Raw genomic sequence first — 16,898 nt, 5'->3', positions numbered from 1 at the left:
TACACTACTGTTATAACAAATATGATTGGTAAATGGTGGCACTAGTTGGCAAGTGGGCCTGGCACACACGCTGGGAATAAAGGCAACTGCAATTAGATTACACTAGATCACTGATGTTTCTCAGTCAAAAAAGTTTTTATTTTAAATATTTACAATTCTGTTATAACAAATATGATTGGTGGCACTAGTTGGCAAGTGGGCCTGGCACACACGCTGGCAGGCAGGCAACTGCAATTAGATTACACTAGATGACTGATGTTTCTCAGTCAAAAAAGTTTTTATTTTAAATATTTACAATACTGTTATAACAAATATGATTGGTGGCACTAGTTGGTAAGTGGGCCTGGCACACACGCTGGCAGGCAGGCAACTGCAATTCAATTGCACTAGCAGACTGATGATTCACAGTCAAAAAAGTTTTTATTTAAAATATTTACACTACTGTTATAACAAATATGATTCGTGGCACTAGTTGGAAAGTGGGCCTGGCACACACGCTGGCAGACAGGCAACTGCAATTAAATAACAATAGCAGACTGATGTAAAAGTTTTTTTTTAAAAAGTTACACTAATGTTACAACAGATAGGAGTTATGGCACTCAGGATAGAAGTAGGCACAGTATGTGCTGGCAGCCTGACACACAGGCTGGCACTAGTGGCAGGCTGGCCTGGCAACTAAAATTAAATAACACTAGAAGACTGATGTAAAAGTTTTTTTTTTTACAAAATTTAAAATAATGTTACACCAGATAGGAGTGGTGGACTGGCACTGAGGATGGAAGTAGGCACAGTATATGCTGGCAGCCTGACACACAGGCTGGCACTAATGGCAGCCAGGCTGGCCTGGCAACTAAAATTAAATAACACTAGAAGAGGACTGATGTAAAAAAAAAAAATTTAAAAAAATTTACACTAATGTTACACCAGATATAAGTGTTGGAAAAAAGAGCTATTAATCACACTATATGATGTGGTCCTGACACACAGGCCTGATGGAAAATGAAATTAGATTACACTAGCAAAATGATTTCAAAGGTTTTTTTTAAAAATTTACAATAATGTTAAGCAGATATGAGTGGTGGCTGGCACAGCAATTAACCACAGTATATGCTGTGTAAGCCTGAAACACAGGCCTGATAGAAAATGAAATTAGATTACACTAGCAAAATGATTTAAAAGTTTTGTTGTTTAAATTTACACTAATGTTAAGCAGATATCAGTGGTGGCACTAATCACAGTATATGCTGTGAGCCTCACACACAGGCTGAAAGCCAGGCAAATGCAAATAAAATTACAAATAATAAAAATAAAAAAAACGACTGAAGTTATAGCCCTAAAAGGGCTTTTTGGGGTACTGTCCTTACAGCAGAGATTAGTTGAGTCCTTCAGGACTGTAGTGGACACTAAATACACTAGCCTAGCTATCTATTTCCCTATAATGTCAGCAGCAGCAACACTAAAGCTCCTCTCACTAAGAAAGCAAGATCATAATGAATCTAAAATGGCTGCTGCCAAGGAGCTGGGAGGGTCTGTGAGGGAGTGTCTGCTGCTGATTGGCTCAAATGGGCCTGACACACACGCTGGCAGGCAGGCAACTGCAATTAGATTACACTAGCAGACTGATGTTTCACAGTCAAAAAAGTTTTTTTAAAAAATGTTTACACTACTGTTACAACAGATATGAGTGGTGGCACTAGTTGGCAAGTGGGCCTGGCACACATGCTGGCAGGCAGGCAACTGCTATTAGATTACACTAGCAGACTGATGTTTCACAGTCAAAAAAGTTTTTTTTTTAAATATTTACACTACTGTTACAACAGATATGAGTGGTGGCACTAGTTGGTAAGTGGGTCTGGCACACACGCTGGCAGGCAAGCAACTGCAATTAGATTACACTAGCAGACTGATGTTTCACAGTCAAAAAAGTTTTTGTTTATAACATTTACACTACTGTTACAACAGATATGAGTGGTGGCACTAGTTGGCAAGTGGGCCTGGCACACACGCTGGCAGGCAGGCAACTGCAATTAGTTTACACTAATAGACTGATGTTTCACAGTCAAAAAAGTTTTTTTTAAAAAATTTACACTACTGTTACAACAGATATGAGTGGTGGCGCTAGTTGGCAAGTGGGCCTGGCACACACGCTGGCAGGCAGGCAACTGCAAATAGATCACACTAGCAGACTGATGTTTCACAGTCAAAAAAGTTTTTTTTTAAAAAATTTACACTACTGTTACAACAGATATGAGTGGTGGCACTTAGCAAGTGGGCCTGGCACACACACTGGCAGGCAGGCAACTGCAATTAGATTACACTAGCAGACTGATGTTTCACAGTCAAAAAAGTTTTTTTTTTTAAATTTACACTACTGTTACAACAGATATGAGTGGTGGCACTAGTTGGCAAGTGGGCCTGGCACACACGCTGGCAGGCAGGCAACTGCTATTAGATTACACTAGCAGACTGATGTTTCACAGTCACAAAAGTTTTTTTTTACAAAATTTACACTACTGTTACAACAGATATGAGTGGTGGCACTGCAGGCAGGCAACTGCAATTAGATTACACTAGCAGACTGATGAGGGCTTTTTAGGGTGCTGTCCTTACAGCAGAGATCAGATGAGTCCTTCAGGACTGTAGTGGACACTGAATACACTAACCTAGCTTTCAATTTCCCTATAAAATCAGCAGCAGCTACACTATCCCTCCTCTCACTAAGAATGCAGGATCCGAATGAATCTAAAATGGCTGCTGTCCAGGAGCTGGGAGGGTCTGGGAGGGAGTGTCTGCTTCTGATTGGCTGAAATATGTCTGCAGACTGTGAGATACAGGGTCAAAGTTTACTCAATGATGATGAATAGGGGGCGGATCGAACATTGCATATGTTCGCCCGCCGCAGCGAACGCGAACAAGCTATGTTCGCCGGGAACTATTCGCCGGTGAACTATTTGCGACATCACTAATGAATATATAGGTATAGATATGTGCACAGATATAAATAGAAATAAATATTTACAAATAAAAAGAACATTTTCTTCTAAGTGAAGAACATTGGTATGTAAAATATTTACAGTAAAAATACAGTTAACACATTATTAAATACAGATAGAAAAACCTTTATCCAAACTGCTTGTGACTGGAAAAGGTTAGAATTTCGCAATAGTTTGGATTTTGGAATATTTGCATCTTTAAAATGGGACAGTTTGGAGAGGGGATGGAACCAAGTGTATACAACAATATCGTATGTCATTTAGCAATATTTACATGTCATAATACAGCTTATTCATGTAACCTGAACCCAAAATTTTTATCTTTCGCGATTCAGATAGAGCATGCAATTTTAAGCAACTTTCTAATTTACTCCTATTTGCAATTTTTTTCATTCTCTTGGTATCTTTATTTGAAAAGCAAGAATGTAAGTTTAGAAGCCGGACCATTTTTGGTGCACAACCTGGGTTGTTCTTGTTGATTGGTGGATAAATTCACCACCAATAAACACATGTTGTCCAGAGTACTGAACCAAAAATTGTCTGGCTCCTTAGCTTAGATGCCTTCTTTTTCAAATTAAGATAGCAAGAGAACGTAGAAAAATTGATAATGAGAGGCCTACTTATCAAGCCATCAACCGCAAATATGCTGGAATTCCGCAGCGTAATTGTGGAGATCTTGATTCCCCTTAGTTATCAAAGCCTACAGACCGGCAAAAGTTGAAATCTGTGACGTAACATACAATCCGCCTGTTTCAGTCCGACACAGATTGATGCTTACGTCATTACCGATGTTCCTAATACAAATTCGGCACTATCTGACTACTTTTGCAAGTTATCAATTTGCTAACAGGTACGCTCGCCACTATTCTGGCCCAGCGTACCTGGTTTTCAATCCGCCACCCTGGAGGCCGTGGATGCCATAAGAATCAATGGGAGTCTTATGTTCGCTGCTGCCCGATACCCCATTGATTTCTATGTTAGAATAAAAGTAAAGTTTACACCTAACACCCTAGCATAAGCCCCGAGTCTAAACACCCCTAATCTGCCGCCCTGACATCGCTGCCACCTACATTATACTTATTAACCCTTAATCTGACGCCCCCTACACCGCCAACACCTACATTACACTTATTAACCCCTAATCTACCGCCCGCCACCGCCGCCACCTACATTATACTTATTAACCCCTAATCTACCACCCCGACACCGCTGCCACCTACATAAAGTTATTAACCCTTATTCCTCCACTCGCGGAGCCCACCGCAACTAAATAAATGTATTAACCCCTAAACCCCTGGCCTCCCACATCACTAGCTCTTACTAAACCTATTAACCCCTAAACTGCCAGCCCCCCACATTACCATAAACTAAATTAATTTATTAACCCCTAAACCTAACAACCCGCTAACTTTATATTAAATATTAACTCATCCCTATCTTATAATAAATGTAAACTTACCTTTAGATTTAAATGAAACTATATTAAACTATTAATTAATCTACCCTAACTATTATACTAAAATTACATTAAACTATATTAAACTATTAATTAATCTACCCTAACTGTTATACTAAAATTACATTAAACTATATTAAACTAATAATTAACCTACCCTAACTATTATACTAAAATTACATTAAACTATATTAAACTAATAATTAACCTACCCTAACTATTATACTAAAATTACATTAAACTATATTAAACTAATAATTAACCTACCCTAACTATTATACTAAAATTACATTAAACTATATTAAACTAATAATTAACCTACCCTAACTGTTATACTAAAATTACATTAAACTATATTAAACTAATAATTAACCTACCCTAACTATTATACTAAAATTACATTAAACTATATTAAACTAATAATTAACCTACCCTAACTGTTATACTAAAATTACATTAAACTATATTAAACTAATAATTAATCTACCCTAACTATTATACTAAAATTACATTAAACTATATTAAACTAATAATTAACCTACCCTAACTGTTATACTAAAATTACATTAAACTACAAATTAAATTAACTATATTATATATTTAAACCTAACCCTACTCAAATAATTTCAATCTACAATAAAAAATTACAAAGTTACAAAAAACTAACAACTAAGTTACAAAACTAATTACATCTAATCTAATAGCCCTATGAAAATAAAAAAGCCCCCCCCCAAAAAAAAATCCACTAGCCTACAATAAACTACAAATAGCCCTTAAAAGGGCCTTTTGCGGGCATTGCCCCAAAGAAATCAGCTCTTTTGCCTGTAAATAAAAAATACAAATACCCCCCAACAGTAAAACCCACCCACACAACCAACCCCCCCAAATAAAAAGCTAACTAAAAAAACAATGATTTCTCACTGTAAGTGGATCTTCAGGGGTTAGTGTTAGTGTTTTTTAAGGGTTTATTGGGTGGGTTTTAGTTTTAGATTAGGGTCAGACCTCTGGTGAAAAATAAAAAGTTACCCCAACGAACCCCATTGAAAATCTCTTTAATGTGATCAAGAGGAAGATGGATGGTCACAAGCCATCAAACAAAGCTGAACTGCTATAATGTTTGCGCCAGGAGTGGCATAAAGTCACCTAACAGCAATGTGCAAGACTGAAAATCAGGGTTATTCCACTAGATATTGATTTCTGAACTCCTGTTAAGTTAAAACATAGTATTGTGTTGTTTAACAATAAATATAAACTGGTTTTCTTTGCATCATCCGAGGTCTGAAAATAAATGCTCTAAATGACAATATTTCTATTTGTAATTTGGGAGAAATGTGGTCATTGGTTTATAGAATACAATAATAAATCTTCATTTTACTCAAACACATAACTATAAATAGTAAAGCTAGAGAATCAGATAATTATGCAGTGGTCTCTACATTTTTTCCCAGAGTTGTATATATATACATAAAGTATATATACGTACCGGTATATATTTAGTTCAACATTGATGTTGTTCATAGTTACTACCTGTGAGTAAATACTACAATATACAGATCTAGCTTCTTGTGCGCTCTCCATTCTCTTTTTGTCTGGCTGAGAGCCAAGTGGTGGAGTTTTGGGAGTTGTTGGGCGTGAGTATTTTTGCCCTATCAACCTTGAAAATCATATAATGAAAATACCACTTTGTGAAACTCTAATGAATAATCTATAGAAACTCTGTACCATGTACTGATTCAGAAATAGGCTTCAGCGGGATATATAAGGTACCAATTATAGCTTCATTTACAATACATCTGGCCAAATGTTCATCTTGTTCTCTGAAATAAATTAGCCTGCTCTGTCTCTATTGCATTAACTAAGGAACTAAGGGATTTTTTTAGCAATATGAGTAATGCAGACAGAAGATATCTAAAACAAAAATAAATAAATAAATAAATAACCAGCCATTACAAGATCTCTGGTTAATTTTATAAATGTGCCCCATTTTTATTTTTTTTAATAAAATAACTGCACCAAGCAGTGTTTGGGTCTTAAGTGGAGGGGTGTAGTGTTAGAGAAAAAAAGCCACTGAAAAGTGCCTTTACATTGCAGTCTATTAGAACTGTGTTCTCTCTGTAAATATATATGTATATGGCTATATACATATATATATATTTATGTGTTAATATGTGTATATAGAAACTAACAGCATAATTGAGAGTATTCACAATCGCCTAGATTACGAGTCTTGCGTTAGCCTTAAAAAGCAGCGTTGAGAGTTCTCAACGCTGCTTTTTAACGTCCGCTGGTATTACGAGTCTGGCAGGTACAGGTGTACCGCTCTCTTTTTTTCTGCAACTCGAGCATACCGCAAATCCCCTTACGTCAATTGCGTATACTATCTTTTTAATGGGATTTGCCTAACGCCGGTATTACGAGTCTTGGAAAAAGTGAGCGGTAGACCCTCTCCTGTCAAGACTCCTACCGCATTTAAAAGTCAGTAGTTAAGAGTTTTATGGGCTAGCGGTGCGGGTCCATCTTCAAGCCATCCGACGCAGAGCATCCTCTTCCATCCGAAGACTAACACTAAATGACGGTACCTTTAAGTGACGTCATCCAAGATGGCATCCCTTCAATTCCGATTGGCTGATATAATTCTATCAGCCAATCGGAATTAAGGTAGAAAAAATCCTATTGGCTGATGCAATCAGCCAAAAGGATTGAAGTTCAATCCTATTGGCTGATCCAATCAGTCAATAGGATTGAGCTCGCATTCTATTGGCTGATGATTTTTTCTACCTTAATTCCAATTGGCTGATAGAATTCTATCAGCCAATCGGAATTGAAGGGACGCCATCTTGGATGACGTCACTTAAAGGTACCGTCATTAAGTGTTAGTTTTCGGATGGAAGAGGATGCTCCGCGTTGGATGGCTTGAAGATGGACCCGCTCCGCTCCGGATAGATGAAGATGGAAGATGCCGCCTGGATGAAGACTTCTGCCCGTCTGGAGGTCCTCTTCTGCTCATATCAGATGAAGACTTCTGGCCGTCTGAAGGACCACTTCTGCCAGGTTGGGTGAAGACATCTCAAGGTAGGGTGATCTTCAAGGGGTTAGTGTTAGGTTTTATTAAGGGGGGATTGGGTGGGTTTTAGAGTAGGGTTGGTTGTGTGGGTTGTGGGTTGTAATATTGGGGGGTGGGTATTGTATTTTTTTTACAGGTAAAAGAGCTGATTACTTTGGGGCAATGCCCCGCAAAAGGCCCTTTTAAGGGCTATTTGTAATTTAGTATAGGGTAGGGATTTTTATTATTTTGGGGGGCTTTTTTATTTTATTAGGGGGATTAGATTAGGTGTAATTAGTTTAAAATTCTTGTAATTATTTTATTATTTTCTGTAATTTAGTGTTTTTTTCCGTACTTTAGTTTATTTAATTTATTTGTAATTAATTGTAGTTAGTTTAGGTAATTAATTTAATTATAGTGTAGTGTTAGGTGTAATTGTAACTTAGGTTAGGGTTTATTTTACAGGTAAATTTGTACTTATTTTAACTAGATAGTTATTAAATAGTTAATAACTATTTAATAATTATTCTACCTAGTTAAAATAAATACAAACTTGCCTGTAAAATAAAAATAAATCCTAAGATGGCTACAATGTAACTATTAGTTATATTGTAGCTATCTTATGGTTTATTTTATAGGTAAGTATTTAGTTTTAAATAGGAATAATTTAGTTAATAATAGTAATTTTATTTAGATGTTTTTAAATTATATTTAAGTTAGGGGGGTTTTAGGGTTAGACTTAGATTTAGGGGTTAATAACTTTATTATAGTGGCGTCGACGTTGGCGGCAGCAGATTAGGGGGTTAATAAGTGTAGCTAGGTGGCAGAGACATTAGGGGCGGCAGAGTAGGGGTTAATAAAATGCAGGTGTCGGCGATGTCGGGGGCGTCAGATTAGGTGTTAATAAGTTTAAGATTAGGGGTGTTTAGACTTGGGGTTCATGTTAGGGTGTTAGGTGTAGACATAAAAAGTATTTTCCCATGTGAATCAATGGGGCTGCGTTAGAAGCTGAATGCTGCTTTTTTTTCAGTTGATTCTCCCCCATTGATTCCTAGGGGGAAATCATGCATGAGCACGTTTTACCAGCTCACCGCTACTGTAAGCAACGCTGGTATTGAGGTGAGATGTGGAGCTAAATTTTGCTCTCCGCTCACTTTTTTGCGGCTAACGCCGGGTTTAAAAAAAACTCTGTAATACCAGCGTTGTCTTAAGTGAGCGGTGAGAATAAAATGCTTGTTAACACCGCAAGCCTTACCGACAAAAACTCGTAATCTAGCCGAATGTTTGTATTGATGATAAATCACAGGTCACGTCCAATCTAGGACCTCCAAAGTTCAATGCCAAAGTGAATAAGAGTGACACTCACCTCCACATCAGTATCTCTGCATAACCATTCCAGGGTCAGTCCGCCTCATATAAGACCTCCACAGGTCCGCAACACCAGGCTCACGGGAATGTTTGCAGGGAGGCTTATTCACTGGAGTATCCAAATTGAGCTCCTCACTGTTTTAGTGTTAACTCCTCTGTCCGCCAACGTGTAAACCTCCAGGGTTTGATTAGCATCCGACAACTCGAATGACGACATCCAGGGGTGTGTTAACACAAAACCAATTGCTGGCAATACAAGACGGACAGTCAGCGGGTCTGGTTAGGCATACTGGAACAAGAAAAGTCTGCTTTCCGTTTTAAAACTTCAACATGTTAAAAGATAAGGTTCAGAGCAATAGCAGGCTATAGCAGGCTTACGTGTTTCAGCCAGCGGGCCATAATCGTAGCCATGGCTATGCTTTAATCTACTTTACTGCAAAGGGCTCCAATTCACTTATATATACAGTTACTCACAAAAGTGAGTACACCCCTCACATTTTTGTAAATATTTTATTATATCTTTTTCATGTGACAACACTGAAGAAAAGACACTTTGCTACAATGTAAAGTAGTGAGTGTACAGCCTTTATAACAGTGTAAATTTGCTGTCCCCTCAAAATAACTAAAAACACAGCCATTAATGTCTAAACCGTTAATGGGCCCAATTAGCCATTTTCCCTCCCTGGTGTCATGTGACTGGTTACAAGGTCTCCGGTGTGAATGGGGAGCAGGCGTGTTAAATTTGGAGTAATTGCTCTCACACTCTATCATACTGGTCACTGGAAGTTCAACATGGCACCTCAATGGCAAATAATTCTCTGAGGATCTGAAAAAAAAGAAGAATTGTTGCTCTACATAAAGGTGGCCTAGGCTATAAGAAGATTGCTAAGACCCTGAAACTGAGCTGCAGCACGGTGGGCCATACAGCGGTTTCAAAGGACAGGTCCAACTCAGAACAGGCCTCGCCATGGTCGACCAAAGAAGTTGAGTGCAGGTGCTCAGCGTCATATCCAGAGGCTGTCTTTAGGAAATAGACGTATGAGTGCTGCCAGCATTGCTGCAGAGGTTGAAGGTGTGGGGGTCAGCCTGTCAATGCTCAGACCATACGCCGCGCACTGCATCAAATTGGTCTGCATGGCTGTCATCCCAGAAGGAAGCCTCTTCTAAAGATGATGCACAAAAAAGCCTGCAAATGTTTACTGAAGACAAGCAGATTAAGGACATGGATTACTGGAACCATGTTCTGTGCTCCGATAAGACCAAGATAAACTTACTTACATACTGAAGCAGATCATGATCCCCTGCCTTTGGAGACTGGGCTGGAGGGCAATATTCCAACATGATAATGACCCAAAACACACCTATAAGACCACACTGCCTTGTTAAAGAAGCTGAGGGTAAAGGCGATAGACTGGCCAAGCATGTCTCCAGACCTAAACCCTATTGAGCATCTGTGGGGAATCCTCAAACTGAAGGTGGGGGAGCACACAGTCTCTAACATCCACCAGCTCTGTGATGTCGTCAAGGAGGAGTGGAAGAGGTCTCCAGTGGCAACCTGTGAAGCTCTGGTGAACTCCATGCCCAAGAGGGTTAAGGCAGTGCTGGAAAAACATGGCGGCCACACAACATATTGACACTTTGGGCCCAATTTGGACATTTCCACTTAAGGGTGTACTTGCTTTTGTTGCCAATGGTTTAGACATTAATGGTTGTGTGTTGAGTTATTTTGAGGGGACAGCAAATTTACACTGTTATACAGGCTGTACACTCACTACTTTACATCGTAGCAAAGTTTTATTTATTCAGTGTTGTCGCATGAAAAAAATATAATAAAATATTTACAAAAATGTGAGGGGTGTACTCACTTTTGTGAGATACTGTACATACAAATATAAATACAAGACCAATATAATTATTGCAAACGCAATTTGCACATCTAGGCAAGTTTCCCCCCTTGCCTTATCTCAGAAACACCAGAGGATTCTGGGTAGGATATACAAATTAGATATGCTTCTAGCTTTTTGCTTCTGATACTGTGTGTCTGAGATATTGGGTAGCAATATTGTTTAAACACAGTATCAGAAGCAAAAAGCCTGATATATTGCATATATAATTTGCATATCCTACCCAGAATCCTCTTGGGCATTGGTGACAATGTATAGAGGGTATTTTTGAGTTATGGCAAGCAAGGATACTTGCCTAGATGTGCAAATTGCCTGTACAATAATTATATTGCTTTTACTTTTATGCAATGTAGGATTTTAATCCCATGATTTTATCTCCACCATAATTTATATTAAATTTGCTTTTGTCCTGATATGAGCTTCACTTTGCATCAAAATAAAAACTCAACTTCTGCTGGTAAGTTCTTATGAGGATGAAACAGCTGTCCATGAGTAGTATTGTTTCTGTCGCACTAACCCCAATAGGAGCTGTGTTTAACTCAGTATCAGTATTTATATTATGTATTGTTTTCCTTATTGTAAAAAAAGTTTCCCATATATGCAAGTGAGCTGAAAAGGGAAGTTTTAATGGATTTCACTGAAAATTCTCTAAAAATGTCACTGCATATCTTGTAGTTTTCCCTCTCAAATAAAAGGTGGAAAAATTGTGTCAAAATATGCAAAACACTTATAGCCAGATTACAAGTGGAGCGCAAATTAACGCTCCCACTTAAACGTTAATTGAGCTAGAAGTAAGATTTGTGTCGGGTTGCGCTCGTATTATGAGTTGAAAGTAAACTGTTTTCACTCTAGCTGTAACCGCGCAAACACCTGAAGTATGAATATCGCGTGCGCATTCACATATTCCCCCATAGACGTCAATGGAGAAAAAAAGTGGCTAACCCGATCGCATATTTTAGTTTGTGCTAACCCGACATAAAAATATGAAGACCCGAGACCTCCTATCTTTGAGCCATTATAACTTTTGTGTGCAATGTTATAATTGAATATTTGTTTATTAAATAGAGTTATTATGAGTTTAACTATACTTTATAATGTGTTTTGTGCAACTTTTATGTTTTGTGAAACAGTTAACCAGAGCTCTGAAGTCGCGGTAATCATTCTAGCGTAAATCGTGTTTGCGCTCACGCGATCATGTTTACCTTCAACTTGTAATATGAGCAGTAAACCCGATGAGTGCAAACTTTCGTGATATACCTCTTATCGCTCTGGCGCAAACTCGTCATCTAGCCCTTATTACCCTATTTGGAAAACACATGCACCTGAAAATAGAGGCAGCTTGCAATTTGCATGGAGATTCCATGGGTGTCAGTGTGGTTTTCAAGTCTGGTCCAGCGAATATTAGATAATCGGACACTAGCTGCTTTACTAAGATGTCACACAATAGGACTCACAGCGAGCATAGAAACTGCCTCACCTTGTCATGCAATAACTTGCGTATCCAGTGAAAAGAGAACAGGGTATAAAATGCTGTCTTTTAATACCAGTCTTGTCCTTAAAAAAGGTTTAACAGCTTATTTTTCAACAAAATGTAATGGAAAATGAGTCATTAAGTGAAAATGCAGTGGTAAAGCAATAATTTATTTTGTAAACACTCGACAAAATGATATAAATGAATCTATGCATGGATTTTACATATTGATTGTTTAGTATAAACAGACTCTACATCAGCACTTAGCACACATATTGATGTATTAACTTATCTATCCATGCTTGTACTTCCACTATTGGCAAATCAATATAAAAAATCTCTTTCATAGACAAAGTCACAATTATTTAGAAAAATGGTTTTGTACAAATTTGTCAATAAAGAAATGGGAATGAATTAAAACTGCAGATTTTAAAAAATAAAAATAAATCTAAAATATTACATATTCTGGCAGTTTTGTTGAACTGTAAAGCATTGTGCTACTTATACAAAACATATTGCATTTCAGACCCATACCCCTTCCTCAGGTAAAATGTGTTATTATTTGTTCAGACACACAAGTATTGGAAAACATCATCCTTTATGTTTTTTATGCAAGTATATGTTTTGGTTGCATTTGTATGTTGTTTTACCATTATAGACATGTTGTTAGTGCTTTTGTTATTTGTTTCTGCAGTGGTGCCAGACCAGGGAAATATATTATGTGATGAATTCATGTATATGTTGTCATAGTTTCGCTTGTTATTTCTTTCTTTAAACAGTCCTTGATTTAGACCATTTCCTAGTTTGGGTGTTCATGACACAGTGATCTTTCCAGGCTGGTACTGTGGTAAAGTCCTGGTAGTTCTGCCATATGGAAGATTAGCTGTAGTTGGCAGCAACAGTGCCATAAAAGGTTCTGCGCCCAGTTGGGATGGCAAGATAGATGCAGCAGGTAGAAAGATACAGCTGGGTTCTGCATCTGACATGCCAGGCTGCTGGTGACTGGTCAGAGAGACTCATCAGACCAGAAGAATTTATGTACTGGTTGGTTAGGATTACTATTTTTATTATTATCAGGTATTTGTAGAGTGCCAACAGATTCCATAGGCGATATACAAGGTAACATTTATAGGGATCAAATGGGTCCTGCCGAGAGTTGCACTGTTGTAGTCAGCTCTTATGAAGGTGACCTACAGACAGCTGGGCTCATAGCTTACATGCTAAAGGGGTTCAAGGGGATAGCAATGTAGTAAGGAAAGGTTCATGTGGGTTGTATGCATCCCTGAACAGTAGAGTCTTTATGCAGCACTTGAAGTTTTCAAAACTAGGGGAAAGTCTTGTGGAGCGAGGCAGAGAGTTCCACAAGATGGGAGCCAGTCTGGAGAAGTCCTGTAAATGGGAATGTTTGTTATTGTAATGTCTTGGACCAACATGTACACAAATACAAATATTACACTATTAGCAATACAATATTAGTATGGAACATTTTATTTTCACTGTATTGACCAACTGGTCATTCTCATAATTTGTCAACGATTGAGCACAGTGACTAATCCATTCTGTGTTCTTGGTTTATCTCCAAAAGGACTGTGCTGTGACGTGTATAGAAGATTTTGTGGAAGTGTCGCACTTTAATTCATTTACAGAAAACTAGAACCATGGCCTTAACAGCAATTCAGTTTGCTTCCATTATGTGCCCAGTTGCTCCTTGATGCTGCACTTTCAGATATCTTGTTTAAATAATGAAAATACCACTTTGTGAAACTAATGAATGAATATAGAAACTCTGTGCCATGGACTGATTCAGAACTAGTCTTCAGCATGGAATAAAAGGTACCAATTATAGCTTCATTTACATTACATCTAGCTAAATGTTCATCTTGTTCTCTGAGATAAATGAGACTGATTTGTCTCTATTGCATTTACTGAGGATAAATCTTTATCACTGGTCTTTAACCCTATCCCCAGGCCTCCCTAACAGGTCAGGTTTTCAGGATTACCTTGGATGAGAGCAGGTTAAATAATAAGGGTTACTAATCAGCTGATTATTTCACCTGTGCTCTAGTACAGATATCCTCAAAATCTGGCCTGTTAGGGAAATATATATGTATCTATTAGTTATATACTGTATAGCAGAATAATGCAAAGGGATAATACACATAACAGTATGTTTTACAGCTCAAAGGGCGTTAAACCCTACATTTGTCTTCTATGATTCAGACAGAACATACAATTATAAACAACTTTCCAATTTACTTCTATCAAATTTTCTTTGTTTTCTTGTCATCCATTGTTGAAAAGCAGTAAGATAAGCTCAGGGGTGTGCACGTGTCTGCAGTACTGCATGGCAGCAGTTTTGCAACAATGTTATATATTTTCAAGAGCACTAGATGGCAGAACTATTTCCTGTCATGTAGTGCCCCAGGCATGTGCACACTACCTATCTAGATATATCTTGAACAAAGAATAACAAGAGAACAAAGCTAATTTGATACCAGTAAATTGGAAACTTTTTTTTAAATTGTATTTTATATCTGAATCATGAAAGCAAAATTTGTGGTTTCATGTCCCTTTCATACTGATAAATAGATTTTAACACTATTAAAATGACATAAAAGTCACATTTTTTATGCATTCGTGTCATATAGCAGCAATTAAAGGCACAGTTTGGGATTGTAATAAAAAATACTTAATTATGCCCTGTAAAAAGAGAACACTGACAGCGACAAATACAGCCGTCTGCAGACTCAAGTCTGAATTGGCTGCTCCAAATAAGGAAAGTAATGGGTAGAGTTTGAACATTGAAAAACAATTGTAGCAAACAAGGTGTTAATCTGCTCTAACAACAATCGTACGGTTTCCTATTTACGTCTATTATCAAATTGTGTCTTTTTATGTGCACACTAGCTCTCTGGTGCACCAATCTTATAATTACAAGGTTTTCACTGTCCCTTTAAAGGCTGCATTTAATAAAATTAAAAAGTTATTGAAATGATCACTTTGTTAACATAATCTAGAGGGCTTTGGTATTTCAAAGCTGCCCAGGAATGCACCACTTGATAAGCCTGGTGGTCTATTTTGCTAGGTGTCTTTTTTCAGAGGGGGGAATGGTGATAATTCGGGCTGAATTGACCTTTTTAGGTATGATAATCCTAAATTACTAGTTGTGATAAGGGTCAAGGAGGAAAACCAGATATTGACCTGTTGTCAAATGGGCCTATGGCTGCATTTTACTGATGAGGCCCACAGATGGCCGTAACGTACATCGCAGCTGGACTGATATTTTGCAGGAAAGTTCTTCCCTGAGAAAGGGAAAACTACTTCTGGGGTGGTGCTTAGCCACTGAACAAGCTCATATGCTTTTTGTTCCCTGGTTAAGTGCTTTGCTTTTCTTGCTTTTTGTCTCCTTTGCTATAGCCAATCAGAGGCTTCGCTAATGTAAATTATGAGACTCAATGCCCTCATTTAAAGAAATGCTTGGATCCTGGGACCCTGTCCGTTTGGCATTGTGGTGCGCGGGCAGCATCTGTTGACCTCAGTTATTATTGCACATCATGTGAGAGCAGGGCTTGTCAGTGATCCCAGTCAGATCTGATCGGGATGATTTAACTTCCCCACCCTTGAGTTGGTAGAGAAGTATCAGCAATCATTGAGACCACAGCTACTTTACTAGCACTTCAGATCCACTTACACAAGCCTGAAACACTTAGGGCTAGATTTATTAACACCCTACGGCTGCAAATTCTCACAAGAACTTGCTCGCCATTATTTATCAAGCTGCGGTCACCAGACCGCTGCTTCCCTAGCCTCTTCGCCACCTCTAATGCGGCGAAATTCAATCTCCCCGGTCTAGTCAGACCGAGGAGATTGACAGCTCCTGCCCGCGCGTGATTGGCTGTGCGTGGGCAGGGGGCGGGATTGCACGCAAGCGCAAAATTGTGCTCGTGTGCAATGCCAAATACCTGTGGGTATTTTCGCCCCGCCACAGGCGAGCTGAGGCGTACAGGGGCGCGTATACGCGCCCCTGTATGCCTCAGCTTTAATAAATCCAGCCCTTAGCTCCAAAACTGCAGTTTCATAAATGGAGCCCTGGTCCTATACACAGACACTCTCCAATGAGCATCTGTATGCAAATGAACTGTTGTATGCCATCAAGGTCTTAAGTTTCTCGTGGGAGGGGTATTTGTCAAAATAAATTACAGAGAAAACAGGCAATATAAATAAATGTACAACAGTTTTTGTTATAGCTAATACAACATTTTGGTCCAGATTAAAAGTGGAGTGCTATTTAATGCACCAGAACGAGAGTTAACTGCACTAGAAGTAAGATTTTTGCTTGCGTCAGGTTGCACTCGTATTACAAGTTGAAAGTAAAGTTGTTCTCTAACCTGCCCCTCATAAAAATCTGAACTTAAAATATAACGCTCAATAACCTATTTCCCCCCATATAAGTCAATGGAGAAAAAAAAAAAAGCTGAAACCCGATCGCATATTCTCAATTGCGCTAACCTGACTACAAAATATGAATATTTCACATTACAATATTCACATTATGAATATTTCACATAGAAGAATATGTTCTATTTATTCATAAATACATATTTCTTTATATATCTGATGGCTTTTTGCACAAATATATATTTATACCTATATATATATATAC

This window comes from Bombina bombina, chromosome 9 (genome assembly GCF_027579735.1).
Source record: "Bombina bombina isolate aBomBom1 chromosome 9, aBomBom1.pri, whole genome shotgun sequence".
Taxonomy (NCBI): domain Eukaryota; kingdom Metazoa; phylum Chordata; class Amphibia; order Anura; family Bombinatoridae; genus Bombina; species Bombina bombina.
The sequence above is the reverse complement of the archived record's forward strand: the minus strand, read 5'-3'. Positions refer to the sequence as shown.